This window comes from Jaculus jaculus, chromosome Y, assembly GCF_020740685.1.
Source record: "Jaculus jaculus isolate mJacJac1 chromosome Y, mJacJac1.mat.Y.cur, whole genome shotgun sequence".
NCBI classification, from domain to species: domain Eukaryota; kingdom Metazoa; phylum Chordata; class Mammalia; order Rodentia; family Dipodidae; genus Jaculus; species Jaculus jaculus.
Genome location: NC_059126.1, coordinates 1,258,937 through 1,281,706, shown reverse-complemented (window position 1 = coordinate 1,281,706; position 22,770 = coordinate 1,258,937). Strand labels below are relative to the sequence as shown.

At 40.7% G+C, this 22,770-nt stretch overlaps 1 non-coding gene across 1 annotated transcript; it reads left to right on the top strand.

Moving 5' to 3' along the window:
* Nucleotides 1–4,699: 4,699 nt before the first annotated feature.
* On the top strand, nt 4,700–4,765 carry LOC123457133. Its single transcript, XR_006634907.1, has one exon. It is a non-coding gene; the product is annotated as a small nucleolar RNA SNORD43 (small nucleolar RNA).
* Nucleotides 4,766–22,770: the final 18,005 nt, after the last annotated feature.

Sequence of the window (22,770 nt, the reverse complement as noted above, 5' to 3'; positions counted from 1 at the left end):
CTTTGAAAGTGGTGTGCTGTTTTTCCCTAGCTGCTTTTAGGACTTTTTCCTTGGTGTCAATGTTTAGAGTCTTAATGATAATATGTCTTGGTGAGTTTCTCCTTGGGTCTAGCCTGTTAGGAGTTCTGCTTGCTTCTTGTATCTTGATTGGCCTTTCTTTTAAGAGATGGGGGAAGTTTTCTTCAATTATTGTGTTAAATAAGTTCTCCATGCCTTTGGTCTGAAATTCTTCTCCTTCTGGTATTCCAATGAAACTGATATTAGGGTGTTTAAGTGTATCCCACAATTCTCTCATGTTCTGTTCACAGGAACTTTTGAACTTACTGAAATTTTTGGACTCTCGAACTGTTTCTCCATCCTGTCTTCCAGATGAGAATTTCTATCCTGTCTTCCAGATGAGAATTTCTATCTTCCACTTTGCTGACTCTATTCTTGAGAGCCTCTAGCGAGTTTTGGACTTGTTCAATTAAGTTTGCATTTTCTACTATTTTCCTATGTATCACTTCCATCACTTTGTCCAGCTCCCTTTTTATCTCATTTTCTGATTTTCTTGATGATCCTTGGAAATCATCCTTGCATTTCTTTATGTTTTCATTTAGTGTGGCCAGCTGTTTTATAAGGTCCTCCCTTTTTTCACTCTCCCTCAACTCTCTTAGCTCTCCTTGAATTCCTTAGAGTGTCTTATCATCTAGCTTAGTGATGGTAGCATCCACACGATTGTCTATCCTTTGTAGCTTTCCTACCTGTTCTAGCAGTAGGTTGGTCAGGGTTTCATTGTTCATTGCTTCCACTTGATGTTCTGATCCTAAACACTCTACTATGTTTTGGTTAGATATAATCCTTGTTGGACTAGGTGATCTGCCTGGATTTTCTTACATTTTATTTTTCATGTTATTTCTTTTGAGCTCTGGTCTAGCCATGTCAGTGTATGGGCAGGTAGGTTGGTGGAGGAGCCTGGGATCTAGCTTCCTGAGAATCCAAGGCAGCCTGGGGCAATTGCAAGCAGCCTGGGTTTTTGCTCACTCCTGCCAAAGCTGCTTATGTAGTGCCTGTCAGGGGCACCAAAGTTGCCTGAATTCTCACCCAGTAATGCACCTAAGCTGCCTGCCTTTGAGCCTGAAAGGGGACTGAGGTAGCAAGCCCTGAGGCTGCCCATACTCTGGCTGGGTATACTGGGGCCTGAAAACAGTCTGTGCTCTCCTGCCTCAGGGGATTGGGGGATGGGTGGCAATGTACAGGTAGGGGATGGCACCTGCACTGGCACTAGTGACTCAGTGTCGACTTTTGTGGCTCTTACTGTGGGACTGGGCCCGCTGCACATGCAATTGTAGTGCAGAGGCAGCTGATGTGGGTACGGGATCAGGATACAGCAGAGGCTATCAGGCGGCAAGTGATGTGAGCACAGAAGCAGGGGATCTGGCAGCCGCCTATTCACAGTGGTGGTGGCCCTCCACGGGCCTGCAAACCGAGCACCATGTGGCTGGTCTACTTGCAGGATCAGAGAACAAGGGCGAGTTAGGAGGTCTCAGCTTCAAGGCAGCAGGCTGGCAGGCCTGGTGGGTGCCCGATCTGAGCACAGCCTCATGGGGCGTGGGGTGTGTGGAGTGTGCACAGGTGCAGGGGGTGGGCGGGGGGCCCTGGGTGGTATGGGGCGTACGTGGCGAGTGGGGCATGCAGGGGGGCGCAGGGCACGAGGGGGGCACGGGGCGTGCCTGGGCACCTGGCGCCCAGGGTGGGGTGTGCAGGAGGTGGTGGGGAGCAAGGGGCACGCAGGGGGGTTGCTCAGGAGGGGCAGGGGTGTGTGGAGCACTTAGTTCGGTTGGGTGGGCACGGGGTGGTGCAGTGGGCATGGGGGTGTGTGTGGGTCGTGCTGGGGGGACGCAGAGTTGCAGGGGGTGTGGGGCACCATGGGGCGCATGGGTCTTGGGGCGTGCGGGAGACACGAGGCGCATGGGGAGGTGCGGAGCATGCGGGGGTGGCACAGGGCATGCAGGGGGCACAGGGGAGTGTGCAGGAGGTGTGGGGCGCCTTGGTGTGTGCAGGGTTCCGCGGTGTGCACGTGGCTAGGGGCACGGTGCGCAGGGGGTGTGGGGCACACAGGAGGGTGCTGGGGAATGGGGGGATGCAGGGGAGAGTGTGGGAGGCGCGGCGCCATGGTGTGTGCGTGGCTAGGGGTGCTGGGTGCGCAGGGGCGGGGCGTGTGTTGGGGGCGCCGGGTTGGTGGGGGGGGTTCTGGGCACGTGGGAGGCATGGGGCACACTGGGGCGTGGGACGCTGCGGGGCGCTCAGGATGTGCAGGGGCATCGTGGGGGTGTGGCATGTGGGGGGGGCTCATGGGGCGTGGGGTTCGCAGGACATACTGAGGCACGCCAGGGCACGGGACACCGTGGGGCGCGGTGTGTGTGGGGTGCACAGGGGGGTGCAGGGGAGCGCGGTGGGGCTGCAGGGCGCACGGGGGGGGGGGCGCCGGGGTCATGGGGCACCTGGGGCCACTGGGGTACGTGGGTCTAGGTGCGTGCGGGGCCGCCCGGGCACAGGGCCACCCCGGGATGTGGCAGGGCATGGGGGGCGCTGGGGGTGCATGGGTCACGGGGGTTGCGGGCCGCGGGGGGGTGTGCTTCCCTGTTTTACCCCAATCTGTGCCCTTCCTCTTGAAAATATTTCCTAATTGCCCTCTAATAATTGCCTTTTTTTTCCCTTCGTTTCTGGAATGCAGCTAGGCAGTCGCCATCTTGGCTGGAAGTCCCCCAGATTTTTTCCAAAACTAACCCTTAAGACATATACCCTACTTTTGGGTACATCCTCATGCTCAAACAATGTTTCTCATCAAAAACATATATACACACAAACACACACACACACACACACATATATATATACATACATACATACATATAAAATTCAAGCTCCATGGTTCTGTTTCCAATGTTTTCTGGGTAATTTGTACCCACACAGATATCTGAACCAATCAAAGATGTTTTCATAGGTGCTAAGACCTTATACTCTCTTGCTTGTTCTTTTCTGATAATTTCTAGGTTAAATTAGTTAAGTTTATAAGTCAATTGGTACTGTTTTCAAGACTAGTAACTGGTTCTGCCTATATTTATAAATGTTAGATATTTAAAATGTGAGATGAGCCTACTTCCTATGCCTCAGATATATGGCTTATGCTGCCACAGTACAACAAAAATTTTAACGATAGTTCAAAATGAGTTTAGAAGCCTTTGTGCCATTCTTTAAGTAAGTCTATTTCAGTAATCAAATGTGCTCTATATGTACATACATCCAAGCTGATGTAACTTCCTTTCTGATTATGTTAATAACCTATGTATAAACCAAAGCCAACTGGAATCATTAGAGTAAAAAGTGTCAATATTTTGGCCTGTACTCCTATGTCATGAGGCCATTGAAGATTATATATATATATATATATATATATAATTAAAATCATGTCTTTTATATGTCAACAGATTAAAGCCACTAAGGTGCAGCCTTTACAGGTCCATTATCACAGACTGGAGCTGGCGGATCAAGGCATTGCCACTGAAGACCTGCCACCTGCAGCTGTCTCTCTCCCTTGATCTTACATTCTGTGCTCATTTACTATGCTGCTGTCCTCTACACCTCTGCTATCGCTGTGGTCTACCTGTCTTAGCCAAATAACTACCCCTCCTTTAGGAGCTGCATAGGATTCAGACCTATGCATGTCAGCTCACAATGAAGTGAGTGTGATATTGGCACAAACGTGGGTGCAAGGCAAAGCACTGCAGGGGAATGTCCTTATCTTACTGCTTCTGGATTCCCTGAGAGGTATACCTGGCTTGCATGAAGGTTGGTACCATAACTGTGATCACTAAGGCGTGCATCGCTCTCTGGCCACATAGGCCCTGGCTCCCTCCCCAAAATGTATCAAGGGCCAAAGTTTGTCGGACAAAGACATCCCATGGGAGGAGTCGGGTCCCTACTCCCCCAGCTGGTTAATGCCCACTGCTGCAAAGTGGGCCTCCCCCAAGGAGATGTTGGGAGCTATGAATCAAACCTCGGCCATGTTAACAGAAACTGCCATATAGCAAGTTAAGTTTCTATTTCCTCACCTATTGCTCAACTAACAGTAACAAAAACTGCCATATAGTACTTCTGGAACTGGTCAGCAGACTGCTTACAGAATCTTATCTTTTGCCAAAGGCCAGTTTATAGTCAGGATGTGAAGCCTGGTGCAGTCAGGATGTTAAGCCAGTGAGGCAAGATTAGATGAACACCTAATTACATCCCCTCTCGGTTTCCTGACAACTCCTTGCCCTGGCCATATCCCCTTCCCCTACAATCCTATATAAACCTACATGTAAGAATAAACTCTCGATGCCTTGACAAAAATCTAGCATGGTCTCCTTCTTGTGTCTGTTTGCCTTCTTTCATTCAGGTTATTTTTCCCCTCGCTTCTTTGTTCAACTCCCCGCTGGCCAGGGCACAAACCACCAAAACTGAAGCAGGCAAGCGAACAGAGAATTCTCAAAGTAAGGAACACCATAAACATTTTAAAATGTCATTTATCATCTTTAGTCATCAAGGCTCTTTCTTAAGGAGTGGCACATTGGTGGCTACACTTTACTTGAGTTTGGAAGGCTCCAGCAGGAGGGGAAGCTGGTTGTCTCTCTTATGATACAGTCCAACGTGAAGGGCCTCTGGAGTTCCCAGAAACCACAAATGATGAAACTATTGATGGGCAGACAGAAAACTCTGTGCTGATTGTCAAAGTTATGATCTAAACAAACGAACAAACAAACAAATAACAGAAAAAAAATCTTAAAATATAGGAATAGAGAATGTCTTAATAAATATACCTTCGTGAATAGTACAAACAACATTATTCTTTATTTTAATTTAGACAGATTTTATTAGATTAAAAGAAGGAAAGCATGAAGAAACCTGCCCATGGGAAAGCACAGGAGTTTAGTAAAGCCTCAAAATGCCTTACTTTAAATAAACACTCTTCTGCAATTACAGACCTATACCTCACTATTGGCTGACACACATAGTGCCTTCCATATTTTGTAGAATGGGCAAACCATTTGTTGGTCCCATGCTTCTAGTAGTATCCTGCTATATCTCATTCTCACCACCCCATTCTACTGTTGGCCTTCCTCAGTAGGGTAACAGGTATTCACTGTGGTGAATAACATTATTCTTAATAGTAAGACACCAGTATGTTTACCCCAATATTGAAGTAATTCAGAGTGCTGTGTTCTGGCTACATTAGAAATGTCTAGCTAGAGTCGCAATCTAGAAAAATAAATGAATAAAAGAGAAATAAGTAAGAGGAAAAGGTAAAACTTTTCTTATTAGCAAATAATGCCATTTTCTGTATGAAAACTCTCAAGAAAATGGAAGAAGAAATTACATAAAATATACAGAAAGTAAAGCAGAAAATTTTAATGGGACTAACATCAGGATAGGTTGAGAAGATAGTCTGTTAGACTCCAGGAGGCATTAATTCCCAAATCTCCATCAGCTGAGAACCCAGCATTCAGAACACCTATGTTTATGGGGTACACCTGAATCAATCTACCACATTCCACCCCTGGCCCAAATAAACTAATATCCATACATGATTTGGAACACAATGCATTCAGTCCAACTTTACAGGTCCCCACAATTTTCATTAATTGCAGTGATGTTCATAAACCCCATAATCTATGGTCTTTTAATTGAGGCATAATACCAAAAACAAACTCAAAAAACCCAAAATGGCACAGAATAAACATTCACACTACAAAAGATCACACTGAGTAAAACAAATAAACATTCAGCCAATCCAAGATTTAAAACAACCAGAACAAACATAAAACTCTGTAAACTCGAAGGCCAGCAACTCTACATAGTGAAAAATCTCCAAGTCCAATAGTTCTAACCACTCAGGCACCTTTAAAAGAGTCGACATTCTTCCTGTTGTCCCACTGTAGGTCAGCTGGCCCAATTTCAATACTTGTTGTATCTCAAACAATTTTCAGGTGAACAGGCAGCAATTTTGGCCCAACAATTTCAAATTTTTTCCCATATCCCTCTTCTCTCACAATCCTTTTTTTGCAGTGCAAACCTGCACATCTTCTCAGGATGCAGGCATAACAGCAAGCTTCTTACATAAAAAAAACCCAGCCTAAGCAAAGCTCTTGCTCACCCTTATAAGTCGAACCTCACAGTTGATAGTATTTCCTGCATTCAAGTCTTTCAACTCTAACCAGAGTAGTCCATCAAGCTGTACTTACAACACCTCAAGGTGTCTCTTAGGCCAAGCTTTCAAATCATTCCACATTCTCATGAAAATCAGCTCTAAAAGGCCAAAGCTACACAGTTATGTAGCAGCATTCTCACTCCTTGGTAACACTTTAGTGTTGCAGTTAGGTTTGCATTGCTGGTAGAAATCACACAACCAAAATCAAATCTCCATCAGCTTGGAACCAATCATTCACAACACCTAAGTTTATGAGGGACACCTGAATCAAGCCATCACAGTTGCTGACCATGTCTGTGTGTCACTATTGTACTTGAGTGAGCATCATGTCAGGTTGTTTGCTGATGGGTAGCTTAGGCTATGAATTGCTTGGACAGATGTTGGTCATTTTCCCCAGTTATTTTCATGTATTGCCTTTTAGCACTAGACATGGTAGTAGTCTGGGGACTGACTCTTGTCCAGATTCCAGCCAAATCTCTCCATGGTCTTTGCCAACAGCATATGGTGTCTTAGGCAGTAACCATTAACCTTCGCTGGATAACCAAGTGCACTGAAAGAAATCCGTTTTCTTTTGGAAAACTTGTTGGTCTCTCTGATCAACAGCTCACTGTGGATGTTAACTGCATTCTGGTACTGGGAGTGACTGGCCAGCACCAAGGGAAAGAAAAGAAGAAAAAGATAGATAATATAAAAGGGAGAAACGGGCTAGAGAAATGACTTAGCAACTAAGGCCTTTGCCTGCAAAGACAGAGGGCCTCTGTTTGATTCCCCAGGATGCACACAAACCAGATGCACAAGGTGATGCTTGGAGGTATACCTGCCCAACACAACCCACCACCCACTCTCTTTCTCTCGGGCTCTCGCTCTTAAAAAAATAAATTTATTTAAAAAAGAGAAAGCAAAGGTAGAGAGATAAACAGAGACAGAGACAGACAGAGAGAAGAACCATAGATTTAGGTTAGTCTTCATCATATCCTCTCCAGGTCCTTTCATTTCAGTTTTTTCCTCTAACGACCTGGTGAAGATTCAAACTTTTAGATTGTCTTTCATCACATAGGATATTGTGGTACTATTGCCAATTAGGTCCAGTTTTGTATATCCCCTTACTGTCCCTTGCCGCCCCACCCTTCTTGAGCTACAAGAGGATCTACATCTATTAAATTTCCTCTAAAATCATTATGGATATTCCATTTGTCCAGTGCTGAGTTCACATTTCCCAATGAGCAGGGTCCCTGCATAGGGGTTAGGACAGGGAAGAGGTTAATAATGGTCCAACATGGCTGTTTACACACTGAGTACAGAAATAACTAATTAAGAAAAAAAATATAAATTATGAATGGCAAGATGACTCAGTGCATAGATATGCTTATGCACATGCAGCCTAAAGGGGTCTGAAACCACCAGAGTTTGAGTCTCAGATACCACATAAACAGCTGGTCCTGGCTGTGAGCACCTGTAATGCCAGGGGATCAATGAGACCAAAAAATACCTGATCTTGTAACAGTAAAAAAACAGTAATCTGCAATATCAGTCAAGAGACTCCACTTCAAGTAAGAACAGATGACAGATGATGGAGAGGGATGCTTAATGCTCCACTGCAGCCATTGCAGACAAGCTTCCTCCTCCCCCACAGAACATGGGAGTGGTATGTCACAAGGGTACCTAGACATGCATACACACTATGTGTTTACAAATAATAGCAAGGAAGACAAAAAGTAAAGTGGACATAACCATATACATGTATAGCCCCATAGATAAAACCATAGAGAAGTTTAATTAAAATAATACCTCACGGAGGGCTGGAGAGATTGCTCAATGGGTAGGAGGAATTCTTACTATGAAAATATGAGGGCCTGGTGACACTGATTTTGATGCATCAGCACCATGTACAAATGGAGCTTCATCACACACATCTATATCCTCTTTCTTATGGGGAGCAAAGACATGAAAATTACCCAAGTTCACCAAAGCAGCAGCTTCCATGTTCAAGGAAATACTATTAAATCTCAAGAAGATACCTGGATGAGCCACAGAGTAAGACACCAGATATTATCTTCTATTTTCTGAATATGTTTAAAAAAAGAAGAAAAACCTAATCCAGAAGGGATCCAGTTTATAAATCCATTTGCTAACATTCTTCATATGGTGTAAATGTAGAAATTAAGAGCACAATTTCCCTCAGACTACTTATTAACAGGGCATATAAATATATTCTTTTAATATTTTTATTGACAGGTTTAATAATTATAGACAGTAGTTGATAGATCAGATAGATAGATAGATAAATAGATACACACACACACACACGCACACACACACACACACAGACACACACACACACATACATACATACACACACACACACATACACACCTGGGCATGCTAGCATACATCTTTAACCTGATACTAAATAGTGAATTCCAGATTGGCCTAAGCAAGGGTGAGACCCTACCTTGAAAAGCAAAACAACAACAAAATTAAAATAAAACACAAGTCACTGGAAGATGTATATGTATCATCCTGTTAATTGCTTATAGTTTGATCATAAAGAACTGGAATTAAAATTTAAAGTAAACATAGTTTTACATTAAAAGGGATCTTTGTGTGTGTGTGTGTGTGTGTGTGTGTCTGTCTCTCACTCTCAAACTTTTAAGACAGTTTTTTGTTATGAAGCCCTAGGTAAACATGAAACTCACCAAGTAGATTTTGAGTCTGTGGCCATCAATGCTGCCTATGCTTTCTAAACACTGAGAAGACTCATGGACAGCCAGATGGTCCAGATTAGTACTTGCATATGGGATTTGTTTTTATGGGCGAGACATCCTAGCATTCCCATTCATATTCTGTCTCACACACACATTCTCTCTCTCTCTCTCTCTCTCTCTCTCTCTCTCTCTCTCTCTCTCTGTGTGTGTGTGTGTCATCACATGTTATAAGTAAATTAAAATTATTTTAAAAGCTGGGAGTACAAGGCAGACAGTGTGCAGGTGGACAAGATGGTCTGGAATAAGTAGACCAGACCCTGATTCCAGGCTAATTCCACCTCCCTTGTCAAGTTCCTTGTGCACACAGCATGTGGGCTGGCACAGCAGTCTGGAGTGACTAGACCACACCCCTCTTTCTGGGCTTCTCCTACCTCCTAGTCTGAGCTCCCTGTGATGGTCTCTGTGCTGGGACCTGTGGTAGGAACCAGGCCAAATCCCTGTTTTCCTGTACCTCCCACTTCCCTGGTCCTGGCAGGTCCCATTCCATCTTGCTTGTGGAGGCCTGGTCCCTGTGTGAGCTGTGGAATTTGGCCTTTTACTATGGTATCCTGAGAGAACACTGGATACCAACATCCTGTTTACCTGAGTCAAAGGGTGCATGAACCAAAGGACAAAAGCCAGCTTTCTCCTCAATAAAATAAAAAGTCTTCCTAAAATGGACGGACAACAATGCAAAAATGCCAACAAAACATGTTAAACTGAGAGATTTCCACTAATAAAATCACAGAGGAATCAACAGAAATTCACTCCCCAAATGAAAACCAACAACCAAAGAGACCCTGATCAGAAAAGTCACTGAACTGAAAGCAAACTACCAAAAAATCAAAAATCATATCAAAGAAATTGAAGAGAATCATCTCCTAGAGCTTTCAGGTTTTGATAATAGGCTTTACTTGATTAAAGAAATTGTTAAAACATTCCAAAAGATATTGACATTGAAGGTAAGTTAATAGAAGATTTAAACAACTGTTTGATTAAGCTTAATAACTTGATCAAATGCAAGAATGAATTTCAGGAAGCATCAAGGAAATCAGAACTCAAATTGAAATTGTACCTCAAAAAGGAAGGCATAATGCAAAATAACACAGCAGAAAACAAAAACCAAATAGAAACTATAAAAACTTCTCTAGGACCCCTCACCAACAGGGTTTCTCATGTGAAAGACAGAACTTCTGTTGAAGTGAGGTTTGCATTGCTGGTAGAAATCTCCCAACCAAGAGCAGCTTCTGGTATATATTAAAAAAGTTTATTTTGACTTGTAGTCTAATGGGGAAGCTCCCCTCTGGCAAGGAAAAATGATAGCATGAGCAGAGAGGGTGGACATCATCCCCTGGTCACATAAGTTGGACACAGGAGCAAGAGACTGTGACAAACACTAGCCACAGGACACTGGATATAACAGCCATAGGCCTGCCCCCAACAATACACTGCCTTCAGTAGGCTTTAATTTGCAATTGACATCAGCTGAGGTGGGGAAGGCAGCTAGAACACATAAGTTAAAGGGGAACACCTGAATCAAAACAATATATTCTGCCCCTGGCTCCCATAAGCTGATAACCTTATGTGATGTAAAATTCAATACATTCACCCAACATTAAAAGGCCTCATAGTTTACATCAATTCCAACAGTGTTCATGCATCTCCATAATCCGGTCTTTTAACTGAGTCATAATACCAAAAAAGAACCTCAAAAAAACCAAAATGGCAGAGAATAAACATTCACACTGCAAAAGATGGCATTAAACATAGCAAAGAAATACTCAAGGAATACATGATTATAGAGGGCAAGCTCCAACTCCAACAACTCTAGCCAGTGACAAATCTCCAAATTTGATCATTCTAACCAGCAACAACTCTCTCAAGTTCCAATTCCTCCCTTCAATCTGGGCTATGCAGAGTCTTGGAAAACATCACTGGAGTCAGCAATTTTCCTCAGCAGAGAGTGGACATCACTCCCTGGACCACATAAAGTAGACGCAGGCACAGGAGAGTGTGCCAAACACTGGCATAGGGATACTGGCTACAACATCCATAACTGCACCCCCCAACTATACATTAACTCCAGAAGGCTTTAATTTCCAATAGCTGTAAGGTGAGGAGACTAGCATTCGGAACACCTAAATTTATGGGGGACACCTGAATCAATTCACTACAACCTTTGACCTAGAAGATAATAGAGAACAACTAGACCAGGAGGACAAAAAGTTTGCTAAGTTCAAAAAATCAAGTGAACAGAATGTGAGGGAAATGTCAGACATGCTAAAATGACCAAAGGTTGGGTCTTGGGAACAGAAAAAAATGACACGAAATCCAGGCCATAGGCTTAGAGAACATGTTCCACAAAATTACAAAAGAAACTTATCTAAATCTCTCAAAAGAGAAGCCCATCCTTATACAAAAAGCCTGTAGAACACGAAACAGGCAGGAACAAAGAAGAAACTCTGCAGGACATACCACAGTTAAAACTTTTAACCACAAAAACAGAGAAAGTGTTAAAAGAAACAAGAGAGAAACAACTCCCAACATACAAAGACAATCCCATTACAATTACATCAGATCATATTTTTCAAGGAAAATGTTCAAGGCCAGAAGGGCCTCGAATAGAACACTTCAAAGTCTAAAAAGAAACTAAGGTTTACAACCCAAGCTACACTAACCAGCAAAAATTTCCCTCATAATAGATGGTGAAACAAAAACATTCCATGAAAAATTGTCAGTTTTATGATTATATGAAAATAAAGCCAAGCCTACAGAAAACACTTGAGTGAATACTCCACACAGAGCTGTCAAACAAACAATCTTACAAGCCAATAAGAGGAAGATCACAAGGGATAACCATGGTATGATATCACTCATCTGCAGTTCCTAATCTGGATCAGCACAAGTTGTTTACTTAACTGAATAATATCTGAGGCTTGGACTATAGGGTATATTTGGCCTGGGGTAAGGAAAGAGTGGGAGAGAAGGACACAAAACTGAACTTAATTGAACCTGTACCATCAAACCCTATGACTTCGAAGTCAGACCAAAGGTGAAACATTCAAAAGGACCTTATGGAGAGAACTTGAATCAAAAGGGCCTGAGACAGTGAGACAGAACCTAACCGAGAATTTCTCCTCTTTCTCTTTCTTCTCTTTTTCTTTTTTTTTTTTTTAAATTTTAAAACTATTCTTATTTATTTGCATGTGTGCACACATGCAGAAGTGTACATGCACATCAGGGCCTCTTGCAACAAGAGACCTGCATCATTTTTTTTTTCTTTTTAAATTTTTATTAGCATTTTCCATGATTATAAAAAAATCCCGTGTTAATTCCCCCCCACACACACTTTCCCATTTGAAATTCCATTCTCCATCATATTACCCCCCCTCACAATCATTGTACTTACATATACACAATATCAACCTATTAAGTACCCTCCTCCCTTCCTAATCTGCATTTCCCTGATGGCTAGTGACGTAAAACATTTTTTTAGATGCTTATATGCCATTCGTATTTCTTCCTTTGAGAATGCTCTATTTAGCTCCATAGCCCGTTTTTTGATTGGCTTGTTTGATTCCTTATTATTTAACTTTTTGAGTTCTTTGTATATCCTAGATATTAATCCTCTATCAGATATATAGCTGGCGAAGATTTTTTCCCATTCTGCAGGTTGCCTCTGCTTTTTTCACTGTGTCCTTTGCAGAGCAAAATCTTTGTAATTTCATGAGGTCCCAGTGATTAATCTGTGCTTTTATTGCCTGAGCAATTGGGGTTGTTATCAGAAAGTCTTTGTCAAGACCAATATGTTGAAGGGTTTCCCCTACTTTTTCCTCTAGCAGTTTCAGAGTTTCCGGTCTGATGTTAAGGTCTTTAACCCATTTGGACTTAATTCTTGTGCATGGCGAGAGAGAAGAATCTATTTTCATCCTTCTGCAGATATATATCCAGTTTTCAAAACACCATTTGCTGAAGAGGCTGTCTTTTCTCCAATGAGTACATTGGGCATTTTCATCAAATATCAGGTGGCTATAGCTACTTGGGCTTACATCTGGGTTCTCTATTCTGTTCCACTGATCTACATGTCTGTTTTTGTGCCAGTACCATGCTGTTTTTGTTACTATGGATCTGTAGTATAGGGTAAAATCAGGTATGATGATACCACCAGCCTTATTTTTGTTGCTCAGCATTATTTTAGATATTCAAGGTTTTTTTGTGATCCAAATGAATTTTTGAATTGATTTTCTATTTCCATGAAGAATGCTTTTGGAATTTTGATCGGGATGCATTATATGTGTAGATTGCTTTTGGTAAGATTCCCATTTTAACAATAATGATTCTTCCAATCCAGGAACAAGGGATGTTTCTCCACTTTCTAGTGTCTTCTGCAATTTCTCGCTTGAGTGTTTTAAAGTTCTCATTGTAGAGATTCTTTACTTACTTGGTAAGGTTTATTCCATGGTACTTTATTGTTTTTTTGATGAAATTGTGAATGGGAGCTTTTCTCTGATTTCATCCTCTGTGTGTTTGTTGTTAGCATATATGAAGGCTACTGTTTTCTGTGTATTTATTTTGTATCCTGCTACATGGCTGTAGGTTTTGATCAGCTCTAACAGTTTGCTAGTAGAGTTTTTAGGGTCCTTTATGAATAGAATCATGTCATCTGCAAATAATGATAACTTGATTTCTTACTTTCCAATTTGTATCCCTTTTATGTGTGTCTCTTGCCTTATTGCTATGGCTAAGACTTCCAAAACTATGTTAAATAAAAGTGGGGACAGTAGACACCCTTGTCTTGTTCCTGATTTTAGTGGAAAAGCTTCCAGTTTTCCCCCATTTAGTAATATGTGGCCTGTAGGCTTGTCATAAATAGCTTTTATTATATGAGATATGTTCCTTCTATTCCCAGTCTCTGTAGGACTTTTATCATGAAGGGATGTAGGATTTTTGTCAAATTCTTTCTCTGTGTCCAATGAGATGATCATGTGATTTTCGTCCTTCAACCCGTTTACATAATGTATTACCTTTATAGATTTGCATATATTGAACCATCCCTGAATCTCTGGAATAAAGCCTACTTGGACAGGGTGAATGATATTTTTGATATACTCTTGTATTCTGTTTGCCAATATTTTGTTGAGAATTTTTGTATCTATGTTCATGAGGGAGATTGGTCTGTAATTTTCTTTTTTTATTCTATCTTTGCCTGGTTTTGTTATCAGGGTGATGCTGGCCTCATAGAAGGAGTATGTTAGAATTCCTTCTTTTTCTATTTCTTGGAAGAGCTTAAGAAGCAATGGTGTTAGCACTTCCTTAAAGGTCTAGTAACATTCAGCAGTGAATCCAACTGGGTCTGGGCTTTTTTTAGTTGGGAGATTATTGATTAAACTGTTCAGATCTCCATCTTTGTTATAGGTCTATTTAAATGATTAATCTCATTTTGATTTAATTTAGGTAGGTCATATAAATCAAGGAAAGCATCCATTTCTTTCAAATTTTCATACTTTCTGGAGTACATGCTTTTATACTATGTCCCTATGATTTTTTGAATTTCTCTGGAATCTGTTGTGATGTTACCTTTTTCATCTCTGATTTTATTAATTTGTGTCTCTTCTCTCTTTCTTTTGGTCAGATTTGCTAAGGGTTTATCAATCTTGTTTATCCTTTCAAAGAATCAACTCTTTGTTTCATTAATTTTTTGGATTTTTTTGTTTGTTCGTTTGTTTATTTCATTAATTTTTGCCCTAACCTTTATTATTTCTTCCCACCTACTGATTTTTGGTTTGCCTTGTTCTTCTTTTTCCAAGGCTTTAAGGTGAAGCATTAGTTCATTTACTTGCGACCTTTCTAATTTCTTAATATAGGCACTTAAGGCTATAAATTTACCTCTTAGAACTGTCTTCATTGTGTCCCAGAGATTTTGATATGTTGTATTCTCATTATTATTTGACTCTATAAATATTTTGATTTCCTTCTTGATTTCTTCATTGACCCATTCATCATTTATTAGTGTATTGTTTAGTTTCCATGATTTTGTGTATGCTCTATAGCCTTTCTTGCTACTGATTTGTAGTTTAATTCCATTGTGGTCAGATAGAATGCAAGGAATTATTTCAATTTTCCTGAATTTGTTAAGATTTGCTTTCCTAATATAAGGCCTATTTTAGAGAATGTTCCATGTGCTGCTGAAAAGTATGTATATTCTGCAGCCTTTGGATGAAAAGTCCTGTATATATCTGTTAGGTAAATTCCTTCTATGACCTCATTTAGTCCACATGCCTCTCTGATTATTTTTTCCTGGGATCACCTGTCAATTTATGAGAGTGTGGTGTTAAAGTCACCCACCACCACTGTTTTTGGTGTTATCTGTGACCTTAGTTCTAATAGTGTTTGTTTGATGAATTTGGGAGCTCCCATGTTAGGTGTATATATGTTTAGGATTGTAATGTCCTCCTGTTGAAGTGTGCCCTTAATCAATATAAAGTGACCTTCCTTATCTTTCTTGACTAACGTCGGACTAAAGTCTACCCTGTCTGATATGAGGATAGCAACCCCTGCTTGTTTTCTAGGCCCATTTGCTTGAAACACCGTCTTCCAACCTTTCACCCTAAGATAATGTCTATCCTTTGTAGAAAGGTGAGTTTCTTGGAAACAAATTGTAGGATCCTGCTTTATAACCCAGTCTGCAAACCTATGTCTTTTTGTTGGGGCATTGAGGCTGTTGATATTAAGAGATATTATTGAAAGGTGTGTATTTGTATTTATGCTTGCCATTTTTTTTTGTGTGTGTGTGGTTCCGGTTCTACCTGTACTCTCTTGTGTTAACTAGTATTTAAGTGTTGCTTGTTTATTCTAGTTACCTAATATGTGTGCTTTTCCTTTTCTTCAGCATGGAGGATTCCATCAAGTATTTTCTACAGAGCTGGTTTTGTCTTCAAATACTCCTTTCACCTGCTTTTGTTGTGGAATGTCCTTATTTCTCTGTCTATTTGAATGGATAACTATGCAGGATAAAGTAACCTTGGTTGACAGTTGTTATCTTTCAGAACTTGGAATATATCACTCCAAGCCCTTCTGGCTTTAAAAGTTTGTGTTGAATAATCTGCTGTAATCCTGATGGCCTTGCTTATGTAGGTAACTTAATTTTTCTCTCTAACAGCTTTCAGTATTTTTTCCTTGGATTCTGTGTTTGGTAGTTTGATTATAATATGACAAGTAGAGGTTCTTTCCAGGTTTTGTCTGGCTTGGGTTGTAAAGGCTTCCTGTATCTGCATTGGTACCTCTTTCCCAATTTAGGGGAAATTTTCTTCTATGATTTTGTTGAAGACACCTACTATGCCTTTTGAGTGGAATTCTTTTCCTTCTACTGTGCCCTGAATTCCTATATTTGATGTTTTCATAGTGTCGAGAATATCTTGAAATTCCCACTCATACTCTCTATAAGTTTGTCTTTCTCTTTGTTGGATGGTATTAGATCTTCCACCTGGTCTTCTAGCTTAGATATTCTGTCCTCTCCTTCATCCATTCTACTGGTGAGATTTTCTACAGAGTATTTTTATTTCATTAACTGTGTTCTTCATTGCTAGTAATTCTGACTGGTTTTTCTTTATTATTTCTATTTCCTTATTTATGTCTTGTATTGCCTTCTTTATTTCATTAAATTGGTGTCCTGTATCTTCTTTGATTCGTTTGATTTCCTTTTTAAGTTCCTCTTTAACTCCTTTGATTTGTTCTCTGACTTCTTTGAACATATTTACAATCATTCTTTTGAAATCTTTCTCAGGCATTTCCTCTAACTCATTCTCACTGGAGGTCATTTCTGATGCATTAATACTTTTAGGTCAATTTATATTGTCTTGCCTTTTAGTGTTTCTTGTGTTATAATGTACATATATTGTTGCATCTTGGATTAAGTTAAAGCTTGGATTTTCTAGCTAGCTGGGTATTCTTAGCTGTATCAGTTGATTTGACATTATATATTTTCAGGGTAGTAGCTTAAAGTGTTAGGTGTGGCACTTAAGACTCACAGTGTATCTACAAAAGTGCTCCTAGGGGTTGAGTTTCCTTGCTATGGGAGTATTCAAGTAGGCTGAGTGGAATAAAATACAGGTAGATTCTAAAAGTTAACTAAACACTGTACCCATTCAATCAAAAACAGCCCCATGTATGTATGCCAGAGTAGTTATTATTACAACATAGAGGTTAAGATTTCTGGTCTGTTGAGGGATCCAAGTCAGCTTGAGACCAAGTGAGACCCTTCCCTGGTACAATCCCAGTTACATTGGATGATTTTGGTCTCAGTCAAGTTGCTGCCTGGTCTTCAGGCTTCTCTTCTGATTTCTGGAGCTGGGCACTGGCTTTCCTACAGGGAAAACAGCCTGGCAACTGTGGCCCTGCAGATCAGCACCCCTGCTGCTGGAACTGCTGCTGCTAAAGGTGCCTCTGCTGGGTCTGTCAGCAGCTGAAACTGCTGCTGCTGGGCTCACCACTGCTGCTCCCTCTGCTGCTGCTGCTGCTGTAGATGCCACTTCTGGAGCCACTGCTGCTGCTGAAACTGCTGTTGCTGGATCTGCGCTGCTGCTGCTCCTGGGTCTACTGCTGCTGGGGCCTCTGTTACTGGTGCCAGAACTGCTGGGTCCTGCTGTCAGCCCAAGTTGGTGTGGCCAGTACTGGGACTGCTGCTCTGTTCACTGGAGCTGGGCTCAGGCAGTGGGGGAGGGGAGGGAGCCTCAGCTGCTCTGCATCTCTCACTGTTCCACGTGTTCTTCTACCTCGTGGTCTGCTCCTCCGTTGCTCACTGCTGCTCTCCCTTCACGTTTCCTGAGCTGCAGAGTGTGCCGGTGTGAGTGGAAGCTCCCACACCTGGCTTTTCCTGTGGCTGGAGCCGTGTCTGGCAGCTTTCTGGTGCGCCGCCACCACCACAGTTGCTGGACCTGCCATGGCCGCTTTTTGCGGCCTGTGCAGACTCTGGATGCACTGGATCTCTTCTACTTCTCCACTGCTGCTACAATTTCCTATATACCCCACTTTTTAGTAAAAATGTGTACTTTGCTGGGAGTTTTTGGTCTCCCCCCCCCGCTCAGGCTGCATTACCGACTAGAGGTTAATGAAAAGACCCTACTGCTGAGAACAGTATTTGCTGTTAGCATGTACCATGGAGAAACTTGCTTGGAATTCAGAGGAGAGTCAGTCCCCAGACTATTAGCCCATCTAGTGATTGAAGGCACTACATGAGCTACTCGAGGAAAGTGGCCAACATCTCTCCAAGCATCTCAAAGTCTCTATGTCTCTGAAGCAATAAACCTGATGTCATGCTCACACAAGAGCAATTACTTAGGAACATAGCCATGGTGGGTAATCATCTGCTCTTTGGATTGGCTAATAGACTCATCAGTAGAAAGGAAACCATATCTGGAACTGGGAACTAAGTGAGAATCCTATACAGATAATGATTCTGTTTTTCACTGTCTAGCTCCCACTAACCTTAGACTACAAGTGGATCTATACCCTCTTAATTCTCTCAACATTAACAATGATTGTCTCTTTTAACCAGGGCTAATTTCATTTGCCACTGGAGAATCTGCTCCTCTTTTTCTGATAGCAGCTGGATCTGAGCAGATAAATGACCCAGTGCACTCTATACTGTCCCCAGCTGAAACCACTGAGGTATTGGGGAAATGAGCAAGAATGCTACTTTTCAATGAATCTGATATCAGCACAAGGGTGATGGGGATAGATACTGAGGAAACTCATCACCTACCACATCAGACATTCATAAGCTCCTAATTTCCCATCCACTGAAGTAGACTTAAAATGCTCTGAGCATGGCTCAGGGAATTTTGAGGAAGAGGGTGTGGACAGGTTGCTAGAGGGACAAGTTGGGACTTGTGAAGAGAGACATTGCCTTCCCACACCAATAATGCATGACCCACAATCTCCATGGGATTGACCTTCATCTCCAATGAGCAAGGCCTCTTCCAAAAAGGGGTATTGAGAAGAGAAAGATAACAACATGTTGATTCATAAAAAATATCAAAATTTAATAAAATAAAATAAACTTACATTTAATACAATAAATAATAGTGAGTTTTTAAATTCCACAATTTCAAATAGATGGACCACCCAAACAGAAAATAAACAAAGAAACTAAGCATAACAAATCAAATGAATTTAACAGACTTTAACAGTCAATTCCATCCACGTGCTACATTTTTTAAAGCAGCTCAAGGAACCTTCTACAAAACAGATTCGATACCAGGACATAAAGTAATTATATACAACTTGAGGAAAACTGACAAACTGTATAAAATCTGACCACAATGTAATAAAGCTTTCTGCTATAGAAAAAGAAAAGAAAAAAGGAAAGTAGACAAAATTGCTAAGGATAAATCAGCATACTATTGTACAACAAATGGGTTATTGAAAAAATCAAGTAAATCTAAGACTTCTTGGAACTCAGTGGCAATGAAAACACAATATACCTAATCTTATGACACACAATGAAGGCAAGCCTAACAGGGATATTTTTATCTGTAACTGTCTACATTACAAAAATAAGACATAACAAGAAAGTAACTAATGATCTATCTCAAGGATCTGTAAAATAACAATCAAAACCAAAAAAAAAAAAAAAATGCCAGAAGAAAGGGGAAATTGAAGTGCAGCACAGAAATTAATGAGTTGGAAATGAAAACAATTAATAAGCAAATGAAATGAAGAGCTGTTATTTGAAAAAAAAATTACTTAAAGTGATATATCTCTGGGAAAACTGATGAAAGTTAAAAGATGGAACACTGAGATCAACAAGTTAGAGATAAAAGAGCAATACAAGTCTTCAAAAATCTACATTTCACAGAATTGGAGAGTCTGGGCAAAATGGACAATTTTACTGATTACTGTGACCTAACAAAACTAACCCAGAACAGATAAATTACCTGAATTTACCTACAACATCTAGCAATAATCAACAATTAATTGTCCCAACCCAAAAGAATCCAGGTCCAAATGAATTCACTGCCCAGTTCCACAAAACTCTTATAGAAGAACAAAAACCACTACTTGGGCTGGAGAGATGGCTTAGCGGTTAAGCGCTTGCCTGTGAAGCCTAAGGACCCCGGTTCGAGGCTCGGTTCCCCAGATCCCACGTTAGCCAGATGCACAAGGGGGCGCATGCGTCTGGAGTTCGTTTGCAGTGGCTGGAGGCCCTGGCGCTCCCATTCTCCATCTCTCCCTCTATCTGTCTTTCTCTCTCTGTCTGTTGCTCTCAAATAAATAAATAAATAAAATGAACAAAAAAAAAATTTTTAAACCACTACTTACCAAGGTACTTCAAAGAATATTGAAACTGATGAATTTCTTTGTGAAACTTTCTGTTGGATCTACCATTTTACAAATACTAACACAATAGACAAAACAAGAAAAGAAAATTACACTTTATCTCTATTGAACTTATAAGTAAAAATTCTGAATAAAATTCTTTTTATCCCAATAATACAAGGATGGTTCAAATTATGAAAATTGACTAAAGTAATACACCACAAAATAAAGGGAAAGAATTAACATAATCATCTCAATAGATGCAAAGATGTCTTTAAAAGACAAAATGCCCCTTTGTGATTAAAACAGCAGGCATATTGGGGACATAAGATCATTTTTCAACATAGCAGAAAGCATACATAACAAATATAAAGACCATTTTGTAACTACATGGGTAAAAAATAAAATAAAATACAACTTGATAAAATACAAATGTTTGGAACAGAGCAGGGGTGCCTACACTGTTGCATTCCTGTTTGTGATCACATAACTGAAATTTGCCACCTCTGATATATGCCAGTCTTGGTGCTAAGTGAGAAAAACAAAGGGCCTTAGATAGTCCCAAATGTCCTCATACTATAAAGGAATATTGGGGGTGGGAGGAGGCTCATCACACCTGACTCCAACATAAGATATACTAGAAAACACCCTTGTAGAGGCACAAATCAAGACACACAGATAAACAGAATTACATAAAAGTGCCAGATATAAGTTCTAGTACATATAAGTTGTGGTAACTAGAGCCATCTAATCTTTGACCAAGAGACCAACAGCATATACCAGAGAAAGTCAATTTATTGCAGAAAATTCAGTAAATTGGCACCATTAGAGCCACTTTTACTATTACTATGCAGACACTCTAAAACCTGTATACAGTTCTACTGAGATACGTGCTCAGCTGTGTTTGTCCTTGCTCTTTCAACACTAAGTTGGATCTGGAATAAGCCCATGTGCCCATCTACTGATGAGTGAGTAATGAGGATATGGTACATATGCACATTTAAATTCTTCTCAGCATTAAGATATAATGAAACTATAAAATAGCCAAGATAATATGTGAATGTGAAAAACATCACAGAGAATGCAGACCACTGAGAACATAAGAGTATGAAATGTTGCAAAAAGATAAATTTGCAGTAGGTTCATCCAACATGGTCCTAAAACACACACTCAGTTCATCAATAGCAGCAAAGAAAATTGAAACAACCGAACTGGGCATGGAGGTACATTCCTTTAATCCCAGCACTTGGGAGAAAGTGGTTTGAGGATTGCTGTGAGTTCAAGACCACACTGAGAATACATAGTGAATTCCAGGTCAGCATGGGCTACAGGAAGACCCTACCTTGAAAAAGCAACAACAAAAACAAAAACAAAAACAACAAAAAAAAAAACCTACAAGAAAAAGAAGCCGGAAATAACGACGACAGAAAATGTAGACATTGCATAAGTAGGAATACTGTCTGCAAATTTGAGAAAGGCGTGAAACTGAATGTAAAATTTATAAAGCCTCAAAAGTTCTAGATTATAATAATAACAGAGAGTCACTCAGTGCTATTATTTCACCTGTACATACTGTCATTATATTTATTCTTTTTTTCAAATCTCTTAATGTCTATTTTTAAACACTACCTTGAAAAGTAGGCTTGATATGACTTCATGTCTGCTAGGCTGGATGTGAGTATGGGAATATGGGTATAGGTCTTGATGCTACAAAGATAATAGGGTAGAAAGAGTTTTAAAGCAAGATATGGAAAGGGGAGTGGAACATTTGTAACTGGAAAATGTAAAGAGAAGTTCTGGGGACAAACATGCAATGAGTGTAGGAAGGGAACAAGATCACTTAAAAATTTTATGTAAGGAATACCACAAGGGCAGGATGTGGTAGTGCACACCTTTAATCCCAGCACTTGGGAGGCAGAGGTGGGAGGATCGCTGTGAGTTCGAGGCCACCCTGAGACTCCATAGTGATTTCCAGGTCACCATGGGCTAGAGCAAGACCCTACCCCGAAAAAAATAAAATACCACAAGGAAACTTATTATTTTGTATGCTAAAAATTTTTTAAAGTGGCAATGTTATTTGTTCTGTCTTTTTATTAATACCAACTTTATTGCTAGTCATAATAGTTTCTCAAGGTCATCCATTAACAGAACATATAAAAATAAAGACACCTCCTGATCATGTCCTCCAACTTTATCAGGTCAATATGTGGAAATGCAGGGTCTGCTAATGCTGTCATTTCCCCTGCCATCATGGAGCTGACCCTAGACCTTGAAAGACAAAATAAACCTCTTTTTCCTCAGGACGTGTTCTGGGTTGTATCATTTCTATCAGCATTGTGAATATGACTGCAACACTGAAGTGCTACCAAGGAGTGGGATTGCTGCTAGACACCTGACTATGTGCCTTTTGACTTTTGGAGCTTATTTTCAAGTGGAATGTGTAAGGATTTGAAACTGTGACCTAAGAGCTGCCTTGAAATG